This window comes from Nycticebus coucang, chromosome 4 (assembly GCF_027406575.1).
Source record: "Nycticebus coucang isolate mNycCou1 chromosome 4, mNycCou1.pri, whole genome shotgun sequence".
In the NCBI taxonomy this organism is placed as follows: Eukaryota; Metazoa; Chordata; class Mammalia; order Primates; family Lorisidae; genus Nycticebus; species Nycticebus coucang.
In genome coordinates, this window is record NC_069783.1 from 10,240,484 (window position 1) to 10,256,316 (window position 15,833).

Here is a 15,833-nt window from a genome sequence, read left to right on the forward strand (position 1 = left end):
TGGGAGTGTTCGAAAGCTTTGTCTTCAATGTCAGAAATCCTTTCTTCTGCTTGCTCCATTCTGTTACTGAGGGATTCTACTGTGTTTCTCAGATCTTTGAGGGATGCAACTTCTTGTCTCAATGTGTCAAAATCTTTGGTCATTTGGTCTTTGAATCCTTTGAATTCTTGAGATAACTTTTGGAATTCTAATTCGATCTTATTTGCTATCCAGATCCTAAATTCAATTTCTGACATCTCAGCTATTTGTTTGTGCATGGGGTCTTGTGCTGTTTCTGCCCCATTGATCCTTGGTGGAGTTGATCTACTCTGATTATTCATATTGCCAAAGTTTTTCTGTTGATTTCGCCTCATGATTGTTTTTCACCGTTGCCTCTGGCTGTCCTCGGAGTTGGGGAGGTGTCTCTCCAAGATTAGACCCCAGCGGGATCACTGTATTGTTGCTGGATCTTTGTAGGGAGTGACCCTGTGTAGTTCCTCTGTGGCTGCTCTAGCTAGGGAGTTCTGGTTGTGGAAGTAGCTCCGGTTTGTGACACACCCAGATCCAGCAACAGGGCTTGGGGTGGTGAGCACGGTTCTGGGAGTGCCAGGTGCCCAGTGACTTTGGCACAGAGAGCCCAAGGCTCCAGCAGTCTCTGGCCAGGAGAAGGGCTCTGCGCAGAGGCAGGGGGGGCTCCAAAGGGCATGCAGCTACCAGAGTCCCTTTTCAGATGAACGGGCTACTGTGGAAGCTGGGAGGACACAGGAGGGAGGACGCAGGGTTGCTTGGCTCCCGCAGTTCCTGGTCAGGTAATGTGGAGGCCCAGTGGGGGCTGGTCACTGGTCAGGGGTTGCTGCTCAGCTCTTATGGAGGTCTGGGCGGCACCAAGCCCCGGAGTTTGAGGTTGCTATGAGCTGAAATGTCACGGCACTCCACCCAGGGCAACAGCCCAAGGCTCCAGTGTGCCAAAAAGTCTCACTCTGCCCCTAAGGATTAAGGCTGTAAGGCAGCTCAGTCCCTGCCTTTAGGCTGCTCAGTCAGTAGGTTACTTTGACCTGCCAAATCCCTTCTCTGAGACCCTCAGTGCGGAGCTTGCTGGGGCAGTTGTTTCACAGTGGCTTCCTGTGCCCAGCTCAGTGGCTCAGTCTGGGGCCCCAGACATTGCCCAAAGTTCTGGACAGTCCTGCTCAAGTTCTCCCTAAGGCAGTTCAACTGAGTGCCAAGTCCAAGAACACTGAAACAGTTCACAGGTAAGGCCTTTCTGGTTTGCAGTCTCACTCTTGCTTGTACTTACAGTTGCCGGCGTGATTAGGTCGATCAAACACACGCAACCACTTGCCCGTTTTCCACTGTTTTTGTCCTCCTCTTGGGGTCCAGAAGTCCCTTGCTGGCTCCCTGTATCCTCAAAGGGATGATTATAGGCAGATCCCACCGGCCAGAGATGCCTGGAGTCTCGTCTCCCCAGACCCGCTGTTCCCAGTTGCAGGGAAGCTGTTACTTGGCCGCCATCTTTAATCTCTCTCCTCTATACCAATTTTGTTAAGTGTTCTGATCATGAAGGGATGCTGGATATTATCAAAAGCTTTTTATGCATCAATTGAGAGAATCATATGGTCTTTGTTTTTTAATTTGTTGATGTGCTAAATTATACTTATAGATTTACATATATTGAACCAGTCTTCAGACCCTAGGATAAAACTGACTTGGTCATGATGTATGATTTGTTTGATGTGTTGCTGGATTCTGTTTGTTAGTATGTTGTTGATTATTTTTGCATCTATATTCATTAGTGATATTGGTCTATAATTTTCTTTTCTTGTTGGGTCTTTTCCTGGTTTGGGGATCAGGGTGATGTTTGCTTCATAGAACGTGTTGGGTAGTCTTCCTTCTTTTTCTATATTTTGGAACAGGTTGAGTAATATAGGTACTAGTTCGTCTTTAAAGATTTGGCAGAATTCTGACGTGAAGCCATCTGGTCCTGGGCTTTTCTTTTTAGGGAGATTTTGTATGGTTGGTGCTATTTCAGAACTTGATATTGGCCTGTTCAACATTTCTGCTTGATTCTGGCTAAGTCTTGGAACGTGAAGTGCTTCCAAGTTTTGGTCAATTTCCTTCAGATTTTCATATTTCTGAGAATAAAGTTTCTTCTAATATTCATTAAGGATTTTTTTAATTTCTGAGGAGTCTGTTGTTATTTGGTCTTTGTCATTTCTGATTGATGAGATTAGAGATTTTATTCTTTTTTTCCTGGTTAGGTTAGCCAAAGGTTTATCTATTTTATTGACCTTTTCAAAAAACGAAGTTTTTGATTTGTTGATCGGTTGTATAATTCTTTTGTTTTCAATTTCATTTAATTCTGCTTGAATCTGGTTATTTCTTTTCTTCTGCTGGGTTTGGCATTGGAATGTTCTTCCTTTTCCAGTTGCTTGAGATGTCCCATTATGTTGTTAACTTCCTCTCTTTCTGTTTTCTTGAGGAAGGCATGCAGTGCTATAAATTTCTCTCTTAGGACTGTCTTTGCGGTATCCCAGAGGTTCTGATAATTCGTGTCTTCATTGTCGTTTTGTTACAAAAATTTGGCAATTTCCTTCTTAATCTCATCTCTCACCCAGCTATCATTCAGCATAAGCTTATTTAACTTCCATATTTTTGTATGAGTATGCAGATTCCTGTTGTTACTGAGTTCATCTTTTATTCCATGGTGGTCCGAGAAGATGCAAGGAATAATTTCTATTTCTTTAAATTTACTGAGGTTAGACTTGTAACCTAAGATGTGATCGATTTTGGAGTATGTTCCGTGGGCTGATGAGAAGTATGTGTATTCAGTTTTGTAGGGATGAAATGTTCTGTAGATGTCTGCTAAATCCAAATGTTGGATGGTTAGGTTTAAATCTAAAATTTCATTGCTCAGCTTCTTATTGGAGGATCTATCCAACACTGCCAAAGGAGTCTTGAAATCTCTGACTATTATGGAGCTGGAGGAAAACAAGTTGCTCATGTCTGTTAGAGTTTCTTCTTACAAATTGAGGTGCTTTCTGTTTGGATGCATAAATATTAATAATTGAAATCTCATATTGCATATTACCCTTAACAAATATGAAGTAACCATTCTTATCCTTCCTTACTTTTGTTGGTTTAAAGCCTATTGTGTCTGCAAATAGAATTGCAATATCTGCTTTTTTTCTGATTACCATTTGCCTGAAATATGGACAACCATCCTTTCACCCTGAATCTATATTTATCTTTTAAGGTAAGATGTGACTCTTGTATGCAGGAAATATCTGGCCTGAGATTTTGTATCCAGTCAGCTAACCTATGCCTCTTTAGCGGACATTTTAGGACCTTCACATTAATGGAGACTATTGATAAGTCTGGTAAAATTTTGGGACTTGAGTTTTTCGAAAGTCCAGTGGACATTTTTAATCACTGTGGAAGTTGGAGTTTGATCAAAAGTTTCCAAGTGAGTTTACTTTTGTGGTAGAGGATTGTGCTGGTCATTATGGAGGATAGGTCTGAGAATATCCTGAAGAGCTGGTTTGGTTATGGCAAATTTCTTCAACATATGAATGTCATTAAAGTATTTAATTTCTCCATCATAAATGAAACTCAGTTTAGCTGGATATAGGATCCACGGTTGAAAGTTATTTTCTTTAGGATATTAAAAGTCAATGACTACCCTCTTCTGGCTTGAAAAGTTTCAGCAGAGAGATCTGCAGTCATTGTAATATTCTTCCCTTTGTAGGTAATGGATTTCTTATGTCTGGCTGCTTTCAGAATTTTCTCTTTCATATTAACTTTAGTGAAGTTAATTATGATATGCCTCGGGGATGTCTTATTGGGATTGAATCATGCTGGCATTCTGAAACCGTCTGCTATCTGAATTTCAGAATCTCTTGGTATGTCTGGAAAATTCTCTTTCATAATTTCATGGAGAAGGGCCTCTGTGCCTTGTGAGGCCACTTCATCACTTTCATGGATTCCAATGAGGTGGATATTAGTCTTCTTCGAATTATCCCAGAGCTCTCTGAGAGAATGATCCGTTTTTGCTCTTCATTTCTCTTCCTCTTTGAGAGTTTGGAAGCGTTCAAAGGCTTTGTCTTCAATGTCAGAAATCTTTTCTTGTACTTGCTCCGCTCTGTTACTGAGGGATTCTACTGTATTTTTCAGATCTTTTAGGGCTGCCAATTCTTCCTTCAGTGAGTAAAAATCTTTGGTGGTTTTGTCTTTAAATTTGTTAAAGTCTTGAGACAACTTTTGAATTTCTCCTTGAATTTCTAATTCCGACTTTTGGATTGCTCCTCAAATTTCTAATTCCAAATTTTCCTCCATTCTATTAAACTTGTTTGCAATCCAAATTCTGAATTTGATTTCTGATATCTCAGCCAGCTGTTTATGAATAGGATCTTCAGTTACATCTGCCGTATCTTTCCTTGGGGGGGGGGGTTGATCTATTCTGGTTATTCATGTTATCAGAGTTTTTCTGCTGGTTCCACCCCATGATTATTTTACACCATTTGATTTTTGCCCTGGAGCCTTGTCGAGGACCCGTACAGTGCTATGGCCTGAGAAAGAGGGGACCTGTTTGGTGTGGTGGGGCTAAGTGATTCTGTCTTGTTTTTAGCTGGTCTCTGTCCGATCCTAGTGAAATAGTTACTCTGGGTTGAAGTCTCCGCTGTGGAGAAATACCAGCAATTAAGTCACCCCGCCCCCCACCGGCAACAATTGGAAAAGGAAAATCAAACCTTCCTACAGCCACACACCCAGGGCACCACTTGAATAGTCCTTGGGTGATTGGCTCAGTTCAAAAGGTCCAAATCAATTGTCTCAGTCAGCACGTGTCTCAGGTGTGAGAGTTTAAAAGGTCTCTGGCAACTGGATCGCAGGGGTCTGGTGATAACTCAGATATGACTTGTTCCAGTGCTCTGTGAATTCAGGAGGACCCACCCAGCAAATAGATCAGTCTGGGAAGGTTGATGCCTCCTTCCCCACCTTGCACCTCTGTCACACCCAGTCACTGATAGCCCCGCAGGGCTGTGACCCAGTTGCCTCTAGTGAACAGATACTCCAGGGGTTTGAACCTGTCTGAATCACAAGGAAATCTATATGTGCTCAGCTAGGCCACTGCGCTCTGCCTCTATCCCGTAGGGGGAGGTGAGGCCTGACAACCATGGGCGCTTGATGTAGGCTGGGGTGTGTTCACTCAGTTCCAGCCCCAACCCTGATTGATGTTACTGACAGAACAGAACAGAACAACTTTGCGGGAATTTGTTTCTGTTTCTGCTAAATTCCCTTGCAGAAGATAAGCTGTTTTGAGTTCCCAGAGCCTGTGCCTCAGGCCCTGTCTTTGCTCCTGCAGCTTTGTATTCAGTTACCTGTCAGTTCTAGCCTCTTGTCTTCCTTTGTCTATAGGCTGATGATCCCCTGAGGACTGGGTGCATTTTAGGCTCAGTAAAGTGGTCCTGTCGGTCAGCCCCACCCTGGGAACTTCCCGGCTCTGCGTGTGCATTTCTAGTCCCTGCGCTTACCCAGGCTGGTACCGCCTCAGGCAAACCCTTTACTCACGGGGCCTGCGTTTCTGTCCTAGGCCTGTTCTGCGGTGGTTGCCACCTGAGAAAATGCCCGGCCTCCTCTGTGGCTTCAGAATATCCGGGAGTGAGCCCTATTGTTGCCAAAAACGGCTGCGGCTCTGTGCCTCGTGGCACTGCTGCTCCGGTGTGGTTCCCTCTCAGCTGACTGTCCTCTCCTCACTCTCGTTCTGCAGAATCAGCACTGACCAGCTGCAGTCTAGGCCCTCTCCACAAACCTTGAGAAATCACCCCAGAATCTGGACTCCTGGGGGACAGGCCTCCAGACCTCAGAGTGAGAGTGGAGGGGAGTGCTGGGAGCTCAGAATTGCAGGTAGAGAATATATAGTTTTATACAGTTTTTTGCCTGGCAGGAGAATGCTGTGGCACCCTAGTAGGGGAGGTGGGTCCAGTTTTTAGAGGGTCTATCCCGTGGAGTGTAATGGGAGGACCTTTGAACTCTGCTCATTTGTTTGTGGGGCACTCTGAGCCGTTCGATGGGACTCCCGTCCGCTTGGTGATGGATTTTGTACCTTTTGTTTGTATCCTTGGGGTCATAGCTTGCCTCAGTGGGGTTGATATGCGTTCTTCAATCTTCTCTCTTGGTGCAGCTCTAATCCACCAGGTTACTTGCTAAATTTCTGTCCTTTAACTTTCCTTCTGGACGGAAGTCTCTTTGGAAAGTTGGCTTCAGTCAGCCATCTTGTCTCCACCTCAGGCAGAAGAGAAGACCTGGTTCTCAGTTCCAGCTAGTTATGTGGCATTGAGCTTATATTCAAACCTGGTAGGCCTCGTTTTCTCATCAGACCCAAAGGAAATGTAAATTCTCTTTACATTTCCTCAGCTCTGTAGTCTTTTAGAATTTGTTCCTTTAAGCCTCAAGTGATTCCTGAGTGTCTCTGATAGATGAACAATCCTTCAAGATTTCTAATTATTTCTTTCCCCTGGCTGGTGGCTATTTCATTGTTTTATTTTTATTATTCTCGTGCTTCATAATTTCTTTCTATCTTTTCTCTTTCTTTTTTTTCTTTTCTTTTCTTTTTTTTTTTTTGAGACAGAGTCTCGCTCTGTTGTCCAGGGTAGAGTGCTATGGCATCAGCCTTGCTCACAGCAACCTCAAACTTCTGGGCTCAAATAGCCTCTCAAGTAGCTGAGACCACATGGGCTTACCACAATGCCTGACAAATTTTTCCATTTTTTTTTTTTAATAGAGACAGGGTCTGCTCAGGCTGGTCTCCAACTCCTGAACTCAAATGATCCTCTGGCCTCAGCCTCCCAGAATTCTAGGATTACAGGCGTGAGCCACCATGCCTGGTGCCATAATTTCTTTTTGTAATGACAGTTATTATTTAACCTAAGTCTTTATGTGTCTTGATTATTTTTATTTGAGAACCATTATTAGGTTGTTCAATAAAATGAGTTTGGAGTGAATCCATGTTCCACATATTTATTTGCATGTTGTCCTTAACGGCATTACATTTCTTCATAAATGTAAGAAGACTTATTTGAGGGCACATTTTGAGTGGATTTTTAAAAAAATTTCTGGTTTTGTCCCCCTTCTTTAATACCCATTCCCCTAGTCCTTCATTCTCCAGGAGCAAGGCTGACTTATGTGAGGGTCACACTTTCTGCCCAGTGCCCCTCCAGGCCCCACATCCCAGAGCCAGGCCTTGTAACAGAAGCTCTAAGCTTCTGCAGGCTCTGAGTGATGACTCTTAGCATAAAAGCCTGTGCAAGTGTCTGCCTATAGTAGGAAGGCTGTAGAAATCTTCAGGTTTCTTTTCACCAGCAGCAGAAATCCTTTCCCAGAATTGCTGCAGCATGCAGCTGGCTCCTGTGGCTCTCCATGCGTGAGCTCCATCCATTGTCCAGGTCAGGACCTGAGCCTGCTGGATGTGCAGCTTCAGCTCCTTTTGCTTAACATGTCTAATCTGTTTTCGGTTCATGCACATCCAGTCTGTGCTGGAGCCTTGTTATGTCACTTTTACTTTATCCGTTGCAATGTTGTGGGGTGATTCAAAGTATAAGTTCACGACAGCACCTCACCCAGCAGCCCGAATCATGCTTTCCACCCATCTCAGTATTGATAAAACGTCTAGAGGGAAAGAGCAAGAACAGGCCCCGTGAGATGGCATGTGATGCCTTGTCCACGCAGATGTCCATGTTCCTTAGGAATGAGAGTATGATCAGGTGTGCTTTGAGATCACATTACCCAACCCAAGTTATCAACCCATCCTTTGGGGCATCATGGAAGATTTTGTCATGTGCCTCTGTAAAACCATTGCACATGATGTGAGAGTGTGTGTTTGCATATGTGTGTTATCCTCTGATTTGCCCATCTAACCTAAGAAAAACAGAAGCCTTTCTTTAGCAGAGTTGTTCCCTGTGGATTCTGGGGGCTGCCACTTTCTTATAAGCTATTAACGTCCCTTCCTTTCCAACAGAAAGAATGACTCACTCAGAGCCACCCAGGGTGAAGTTCATACACTGGACAGAGCAGGAAAGAGCAAGAACAGGCACATCCAAAATTTCCAAATACTGGTACATTCAAAGCAAAAAGGCATCATCATTACCCTCCCAGGAATGTGGCTAGTTTTGCTTTCTGTGCTTGTGCCACTAGGAACCTCGTTCTGTTTCCTTCTTGCTTTGGCTCTGGCCCTTCTGGGCTGTGTGGCTTCAACAAATCACTTTGCACTTGAGTGGCTCTATCTGTAAAAGGGGTTGCTGTGAGGATTAAACAATGCAGCGCAGTGGTTCCCAAATACTAGAAGCACCTGGCAGCTTCAAAAAGTTCCTGGGTTTGGCCCCTAGAGATTTTGATTCAATGGGTTTGGCTGGAGCCTGGGACTGGAACACCAGAGAATTCTTTAGTTGATCCTGATAGGCAGTCAGGTTAGCTGTCACTGTGTGAGGTTACTAAAGCAGCTGGCAGTGCTGGGAGGGCAGTAAGTGTCCTGCAAGTGCCCGCACCACACTTCCTTCCCTCCCGCCTCCTCCTCTGCTTTCCTGCTGGGCTCACTCTGCTCTAAGGTTGCCTAGTCTGTGTCACAGAGGAAAACTATGGGAGAAAATTCATTTAAATTGCTCTTCTCCAGATGCGTTTCTTTGATAAAAATAGTCAGAAAGAAGGAAATGTTTAACTCAGTTTCCATTTAAATTCCACCCCCATTTATTGGGCCTATAACCCTTTGTTAAACCCATGATGTGGAAACAGGATTTGGGACCTGCTCCTGACATCTTGGGAATATATCATAGCCTGAGAAATTTAAGGCATTGAGACCAGCTGAAGTTGGAGAGAAATATTATTTGGGGGCAAGAACTGGCCAAATTCTCCCCTAGAGGCTCTCTTTGGACTTATGTCCAGTTTTGATTGGGAGGATGCTTTGGGGTCATTCTAAATGGCAGAGGAGCTAGAGTCAGGGAAATAGAGAAAAGGCAGGGAGCACGTCCTCAGGGGTTCAGGAAAGCCAGGTGGGGCAGTCATTATCCAAAAGGGCTGTGCAAACAAATCATGTGAGCAACTTGTTTAAAAAAATGGGATCCCACATCCCATCCTGATAGATCAGAATTTCTGGTATTAAGCCTTGGGTGTGTTTACAAGTTGCTCGTGTGATTCTGCTGCGTGGCCAGGATGGGGAAACACTGCTTCTAGAGATTCCAGAATTTTTGAAATGTGACACAGGCACTCTGGGGAATGATGTGGTCAGCAGTTTCTAGAGTCCTGTGCTATGCAGAGCGTGGTCCTCAGAGTAGCATCCACTTAGTGTCACCCTGGAACTAATTAGAAATGCAGACTCTCGAGATCTGATGAGTCAGAAACTGTGTCACTAACAAGAATGGCTTATGAAGGTGCGAGAGGCAGAGGTTCTTGTTAGCATCTGAACCCACCCTTAGAGGAGAAGCTCCCTGAGATGGGGGCTCACCTCCCTGAGCCTCGGACCCTTCATCTTTAATGAGGATAGGAATAATCCTCATGGCACCCCCTTTTCAAGGTGGTTAGGGGAACTGATGCCTGCTTCCCATAATAGATTGAGAATTTTTGGAGGGAAGGGCCTTATAATTTTTAAATTTCTGCATGCTCAATGATTAATTTTAAATTAGTCATTTTGGCACAGTGTTTCCTTGAAACAGAAAAGACTATGTAAGTTGTATCAAACAAGCCACTTAGTGAAGGGATAAAGAAATTAAAGTGAGGTAAAACCGTGTTTCTAGGATCACTCTGTCTTGAGGCTACTTAAGAAGTTTGTGCCAGGATTCAGAGGGGACACTGCAATGGCTCCTACTCGCCATGAAGCCCTTCTCCTTCCATTGGCTTTTCAGAGCTTAGCTCAGCTCTGGTGTGTTGAAGTTTCTCCAGCCCCTCTGCCCACCACTGTCCCTGTACCTTCTGAACTCGCTCAGCACTGAGCATCTCTACCACTTGCTGACCATGCTCCCTGGGCTGGGCTGGTTCCCCGTGTCTCCCACCCTGGTGGTGTACCACACTGGAGCTCATGGTGTTGTCACTCATGGTCCCTACCAAGCTCTCTGCAGACAAGACCCTGGTTCTGTGGGTTCTCATCACCTTCCCAGCCCAGCACCTTGCACAGGACTGAGCACATAACAGGCACAGATCACTTTTTGAATATCTGTTAATTTCTTAAAAATATAAAATCTTTCGAGGACATTAGACTTGAGCATCTGTGGATTTCAGTTTCCCTGTGGGTCCTGGAGGCCGGTCCCCTGTGGGTAGTGATATGTTAACAACCAGAACAAGAGCGAATCTCATCGTTGATTGAAAAATAGGGGAGAGTAGCTGGAATGGAGTCACAGAGGGAGGAGTTGGCTTCAGAAGAGAGCACTGATAATTCCCCTCCACTGACAGGTGTGAAGGCTGATGAGGGAAGGCAAGGGGAGGTGGTGTGGAAATCTATGGGACTTTTCTTCTGGTTGCTGCACTTTTCTCAGTTAAGTAGAAGGTAAAGATAGGGAAGAGGATGGTAGCATTTTAAGAAGAGTGGAGAATGTAAGAGATGATCATTTAGGAGAGTGGAGGATGGAGTGGATGGGGAAATCCCACATGATCTCTGGTCAGCATTGAGGGCCACTAAAGAGGTTTGTGGATAGAGTTTAAAATGAGACCAGTCAGTGTGACTATGCATTTTTCTTTGTCATGTTCAGCCATATAGATGCAGATGAGAGAAATTGGGCTGGTTGCCCAGCCAGGCCAACACATCAAAGAAAGAAGCGAGGGAGCTGTGGGTGTGTGTAACAGAGAGATTGTAACTGACTGTGGAATATCAGCAAGGGGAGGAGGAAAGCTAGGATATCACATGGGTGCAGGACAGTGGGAATCTGAGATCGATGTGTTGATCATCAGTGAGCCTTTAAGGAATGCTGGCGATTCTTCAGAACCTTCCGCCTACTCCTCTTCAATGTTGGAGCTGGGAACCCAAAGCATGAATAGGAGCTTATAGGTAGCAACTCTTCCAAGGGCATTATCAGACTCAGAAATTACTCATAAGGCTTGGATGCAGCTGGGGTGCTCCTGAAGCCTTCTCCTGCCCCTGCACCCTCCTGCTTCTCATGTGGGACTGTAGTCATTGGCACACCCAGTATGCACAGTTAGCCAGAGCCTGGCTAGTGCAGGTGGGTCTCCTCTCCTGGTCCTTTCCTGGTTCCCTCCACCTTCACTTTCTTCCTCTTTAGTCTTCATCTGCCTCTTGTATTCATCTGGTGAGCATCTCGCCTTCCCCCAAGGTGGTTTTATGTCTTATTTCACTCGATGCTCACCTTCTCTCTGACCATGATTATTTTCTCTGTTTGATTGGTGAAGAAGGGAAGCTTGGGCTCCACAGGCTTATGTATAGGCTCACGGGCTCACAAAGAGTCACTGGTACCATTTTCTACCCCCAAATGTTTGGATTTTTGACTCTAGTTCCAGCATTAAGCATCTTTTAGTTGCTCTAGAAGAGACATGGTTGAAAGTGCTTAGGAAAAATGGCTCCAAGTTCAGAGGAACCTGCGGCAGAGAGGGATGTGGAAGTGTGTGTTGGTCAGCCTCTCCCTTCCAGAACAGTATGGGGTCCTCTGAGGATTGAGTGCTGGTGCAGAAGACAGAGCTGGCTCTGAGCACAGTCACTGGATTTAGGTGGGTTCTGAGCTGTGCAGAGAGAGTAAAATGGCACTTAGTGTGGTTCGTTTCCCCCATCTGTAGAAGCAGAAAATAATGGCCAAGGTCAGGTCAGTGTAGCTTGACTGGACGGTGTTAGTTTTAGCTTAGAAAATGCTACTTTTAATTGCCAAGACATGGAATTAACCCAAGTGTCCATCAGCCCAGGAATGGATTAATAAACTGTGATATATATATATATATACCATGAAATACTATTCAGCCCTTAAAAAAGATGGAGACGTCACATCATTTGTATTTACCTGGATGGAGTTGAAACACATTTTTCTTAGTAAAATATTACAAGAATAGAAATGCAAGTATACAGTGTACTCAATAAAATTTGAATATAATAGAAAAACAACTCCATGCCCATATGAGAAAATAACACAAGTATACTGAAGTGAGGGGAGGGGGCAGGAGGGAAGGAGGTGGGAGGGGGATTGGTAGGCTTTTACCTGGTGGACACATTGTGAGGGTGTACAGCATGCTCCCAGGATGAAGAGGTCAACTGTCTCAACTACAACTTGAACGTTACCTTAGAAACACAAACAGTGTAACCTAATCATTTGTATCTTCTCATTAATCTGAATTTTTAAAAAATACTAAAAAAAAAAAAAATAGAAAATTCTACTTTTGAAAAAGTTTACTCTTTGTCGTTGCTGCTTTTTAAATGTGATAGGTTGCTTGAGTTATAATCTGGGCTATTGTCAAAAAACAAAATTTCGATAAGTTGAGTTTAGTGGTCTACATGGCTTTTATTAGCAATTCACGAATTGGGCAGCGTCCTGTCTATGAATTAGACATATGCTCCACTGAATATGGCAGAACAGTGGGCTTTTGAAAGGTAGCCTGAGCAGGAACCAGCAAACAGCAAAGGGCAAAAACCAAACTGGTTGACATTAGTTTACTTCAGGTTACTTTCCTTTATGGGTTAAAGCAGAGGGGACCTATTATGCCAGTTCAGGGTGACTGGGCCCCTTTTGACTGTTTGCTGTGAATCTCCTTTTTTTTGGTTTGTTTTTAAACTGGTCTGTTTGGAAATTCGGCTATCATTTCTCTCCTGATTTTTTGGAAGGTCAGATTTTACAAGTAAACAGTTTAGGTTTTGATTTGGTAATGTGGAAACTTAGCGTGAGTGGCTCCATCTTGGGTTGGCCTACTGCGGAAGCTCAGTGCAAATCAATGGCCTCCCATAGAGATTTTATTTAACACCATAAATGTGGTCAGAGTTTAAAAACTGCAATTAGTAAGACATACTGCCTCTCTCGTCTACCCAGTGGGTAGGCCTCTTGCCACTGCTCTGAGGTCTGCAGCCACCATCTGGCTCTGCTGGCTGCTGACCTGGAATGAGTTCCTCAGGAAAAGGTTGGGGTGAAATTCATGTCTGAGCTCCTAGCTTCTCATGCAGGGTGGGGGACAGTTGAATTTGACATGATGAACACATACATATAGTCACCTCTAGGTTATAGGTGTTTATGGTCTTTTAGTAAAAAGGCTTTGGATTTTGATTTAAATTAGATGCTTCTCAAGCAGCACCAGGACTGTGCTAGGTCCCAGGATGAGCCAGGGTTGGGTCCCTGTCAGAGCTGATTGGAGACAACTGGCTGGCAAGGCCTCTGCAGGTCAGTTGTGTTTGACAAACACTCAGTTTCTGCCCTGCCCCCCAGTGCTGGGGAGGCAGGGGTGACTTCCTAAGTCACAACACCCAGATTCAGGCATGCATTCAGGCCTTTTGTGAACCAGCATGGAGAAGGATAAATAACCTGAGTGGGAATGATGGGGAATGAAGAAGAAAGATATGAGGGACAAGTCTGGTGCAGCTGATGACTGCAGCCAGCTCTGGACTCTGTAAACAGCTTTATTTATATAGTATCATTAACAAGGTAAATCTTAATGCGGGGTAAAGATTAACTTTAAGGAGGAAAAGCTGTGTGCTTGCAGATAATAAGCAAAGTATGCATGGGCTACGTGACTTCTGGCAGGTGAAAAGAATGTTAATCTAGGAGGAGAAGCAGCTGGAGATCACTCCCTGAGCGTCTCCCAGGCTGCAGGGGCCCTACCACCTCACAGCCGTATTCCACACAGGCCAACACAGGGAGAGGCAGGAACCAGAGCCCAGCGCCTAGCTTCCCCTGCAGCACCACATTGCCCATCAATGGCTGGAGGGGGCTCCCTCCTACTGTTCTCCATGTGGACACCTCTGGGTGCCCTTCCCACCATGGGCTCTTTCTCCCTTTTAGCCTTGGAGCTTCCTGTTCTCCTTCCCAGCTGTGCCCAGGTGTCTTTCCCCATGGGCCACCTGTGTCTCTTTTGTGCTCCTGTGACTTTGCCCCTCTTTTGCGTGGTCCTTCAGCCCAGCAGGCATCTGTGGTGTGGGCCTGGGACCCTTCAGAGCAGGGATCCCAGGAAAGGATGTGCAGAGCTGCGTCACGGTGAGAACAGACACATAGGCCTGTGCGTGGGTTCTGAGAAGTATGGCGCCTCTTCTGTGGGGCTCTGGGATTGTCTTCGCAGTGTTTGTCTGTGAGAGGAGCTGCTGTTTGCGTGGCGGCCTACACAGAGGCTATGTGCTCCCTGGCCAGCCTCCCAGTTGTGTCTGGACAGAGTTGTGAATTCTAGGCCTCTGTCCATCACCCAGGTCATGTGTGTGTGTGACAGCCCCACATACTGTCTCCCCTCTAGACTGGAGCAGCCACCCCTGGCGGTCTGTGATGGTACCGGGGGAGCAGGAAGGAAGTCCCTAGAGCCAAAGTGGGCTAACACAGGAGTAGGGTTTGGCTTCTACTCCCTGCTCAGGTCTGAAGGCTGGAAGCCTGCCAGAATCTGTGCTTCATGGCTTAGGAATTCACCCTCGCCTCCCTGGCACTAGGGTGCTTCATGTTTGGTGAACCTTGGTGACCCGCAAACTCCTCCCCTCACCTTCCCTCACTACCCTGCTATGGGTAGTGACCTGGGGATGGGGAAAGGATGCCTATTCATGAGCAGAGAAGTGCATGGTAAGCTTTTGTTTCAGCCACCAAAACCAGAGTCACACTGAATTAGCCTGTTAGCCTCGGTGGTGAGTGGGTGCTGGCAGGGCCTTGGTGCCGAGGGTCCCCTTCCTTGAGTTCTTCCCATTTACTCTCCACCCGTCTCACCCCAGGCCAGGGAACAAGCCCTCCCCCACCTTACATGGAGGCAAATATACTCAGATATTCGGGTTCTCCTGAGGGAAGTCACAGGCCAACTGTCCATCACCCAGGTCGTGTGTGTGTGACAGTCCCACATGCTGTCTCCCCTCCAGGCTGGAGCAGCCAGCCCTGGTGGTCTTTGATGGTATAGGGGGAGCAGGAAGGAAGCCATCCACCCTTGTCTTTGGGTGACTTGCCAACCCATAAGTGCCAGCTTTCTTCACAGTCTGGCTGGAGCCAGGTCTGGTCATAGGGTTCCACCATGTCCAGCAGTGGCTGTGCTGTCCTTTCTTCAGCAATGGACACTCTGACTGCGCAGGGCTCCCCCTTGCTCCCGACAGCTTCTCTGCAGCTGTCTCAGATGATTTCAGAGAAGGCACTCAGTGTACTGAGGTCAAGGTCTTCTCTCTGAGTTCTTTATTTAAAAACCCTCCCCAGAATCAGGGCTGCTGTGACTGACTCCTAGGTCACCTGCCTCTTCTGAGAAATGCAAGGACGACAGCACGCAACAGGGACGTCACCTGGGACCAACTGCTTCAGACAGCAGTCTCTTCATGTTCTGGCTGTTGTTTCTGCAGAGAAACCCGCCCTCTCTCAAGTTGATGGATCAGGGCCAGGCTGCTAGAAAGAAGCTGGGTCACTCACCCAAACGCGTGCAGATGGGTTCCTTTCTCCCATGGTGTGAGATACATGGTGCCCACGGCTGGGCGCTTCTATTTAAGTAGAATTAAACTTGTTTACTGGGATCTTTCTCACTTGGAGTCTCTGGCATTTTGGACCAGGTTAAGAAGCCTTTGTGCATTTTGTGAACAGAAGGTCGGTCATGAGACCTAAGAGTCTGAGTGATGGACGTCACTGCTGCTGTGGTACGTGGGCCCCACACCAGCACCTGTTCCTCAGGTCTGCCACCCACTCACACTGCACCAGAGTGCTCCCTGCCTCTGTAAGTCACTCTCCCTTGGAAAA

General features: G+C 45.9%; 1 protein-coding gene across 6 annotated transcripts in view; it reads left to right on the forward strand.

The window, feature by feature from the left end:
• Window positions 1–15,833, forward strand: part of LPIN1 (lipin 1) — a 143,676-nt gene that overhangs the window by 17,597 nt on the left and 110,246 nt on the right. The window contains exon 2 of one of the 6 annotated variants that reach the window (XM_053587296.1): window positions 5,741–5,877. The exons of the other annotated variants lie outside the window; for them this stretch is intronic. The gene's annotated coding sequence lies outside the window, so the exon portion shown is untranslated. The remainder of the gene's footprint in view (window positions 1–5,740; window positions 5,878–15,833) is intronic. 6 annotated transcript variants of the gene reach the window in all.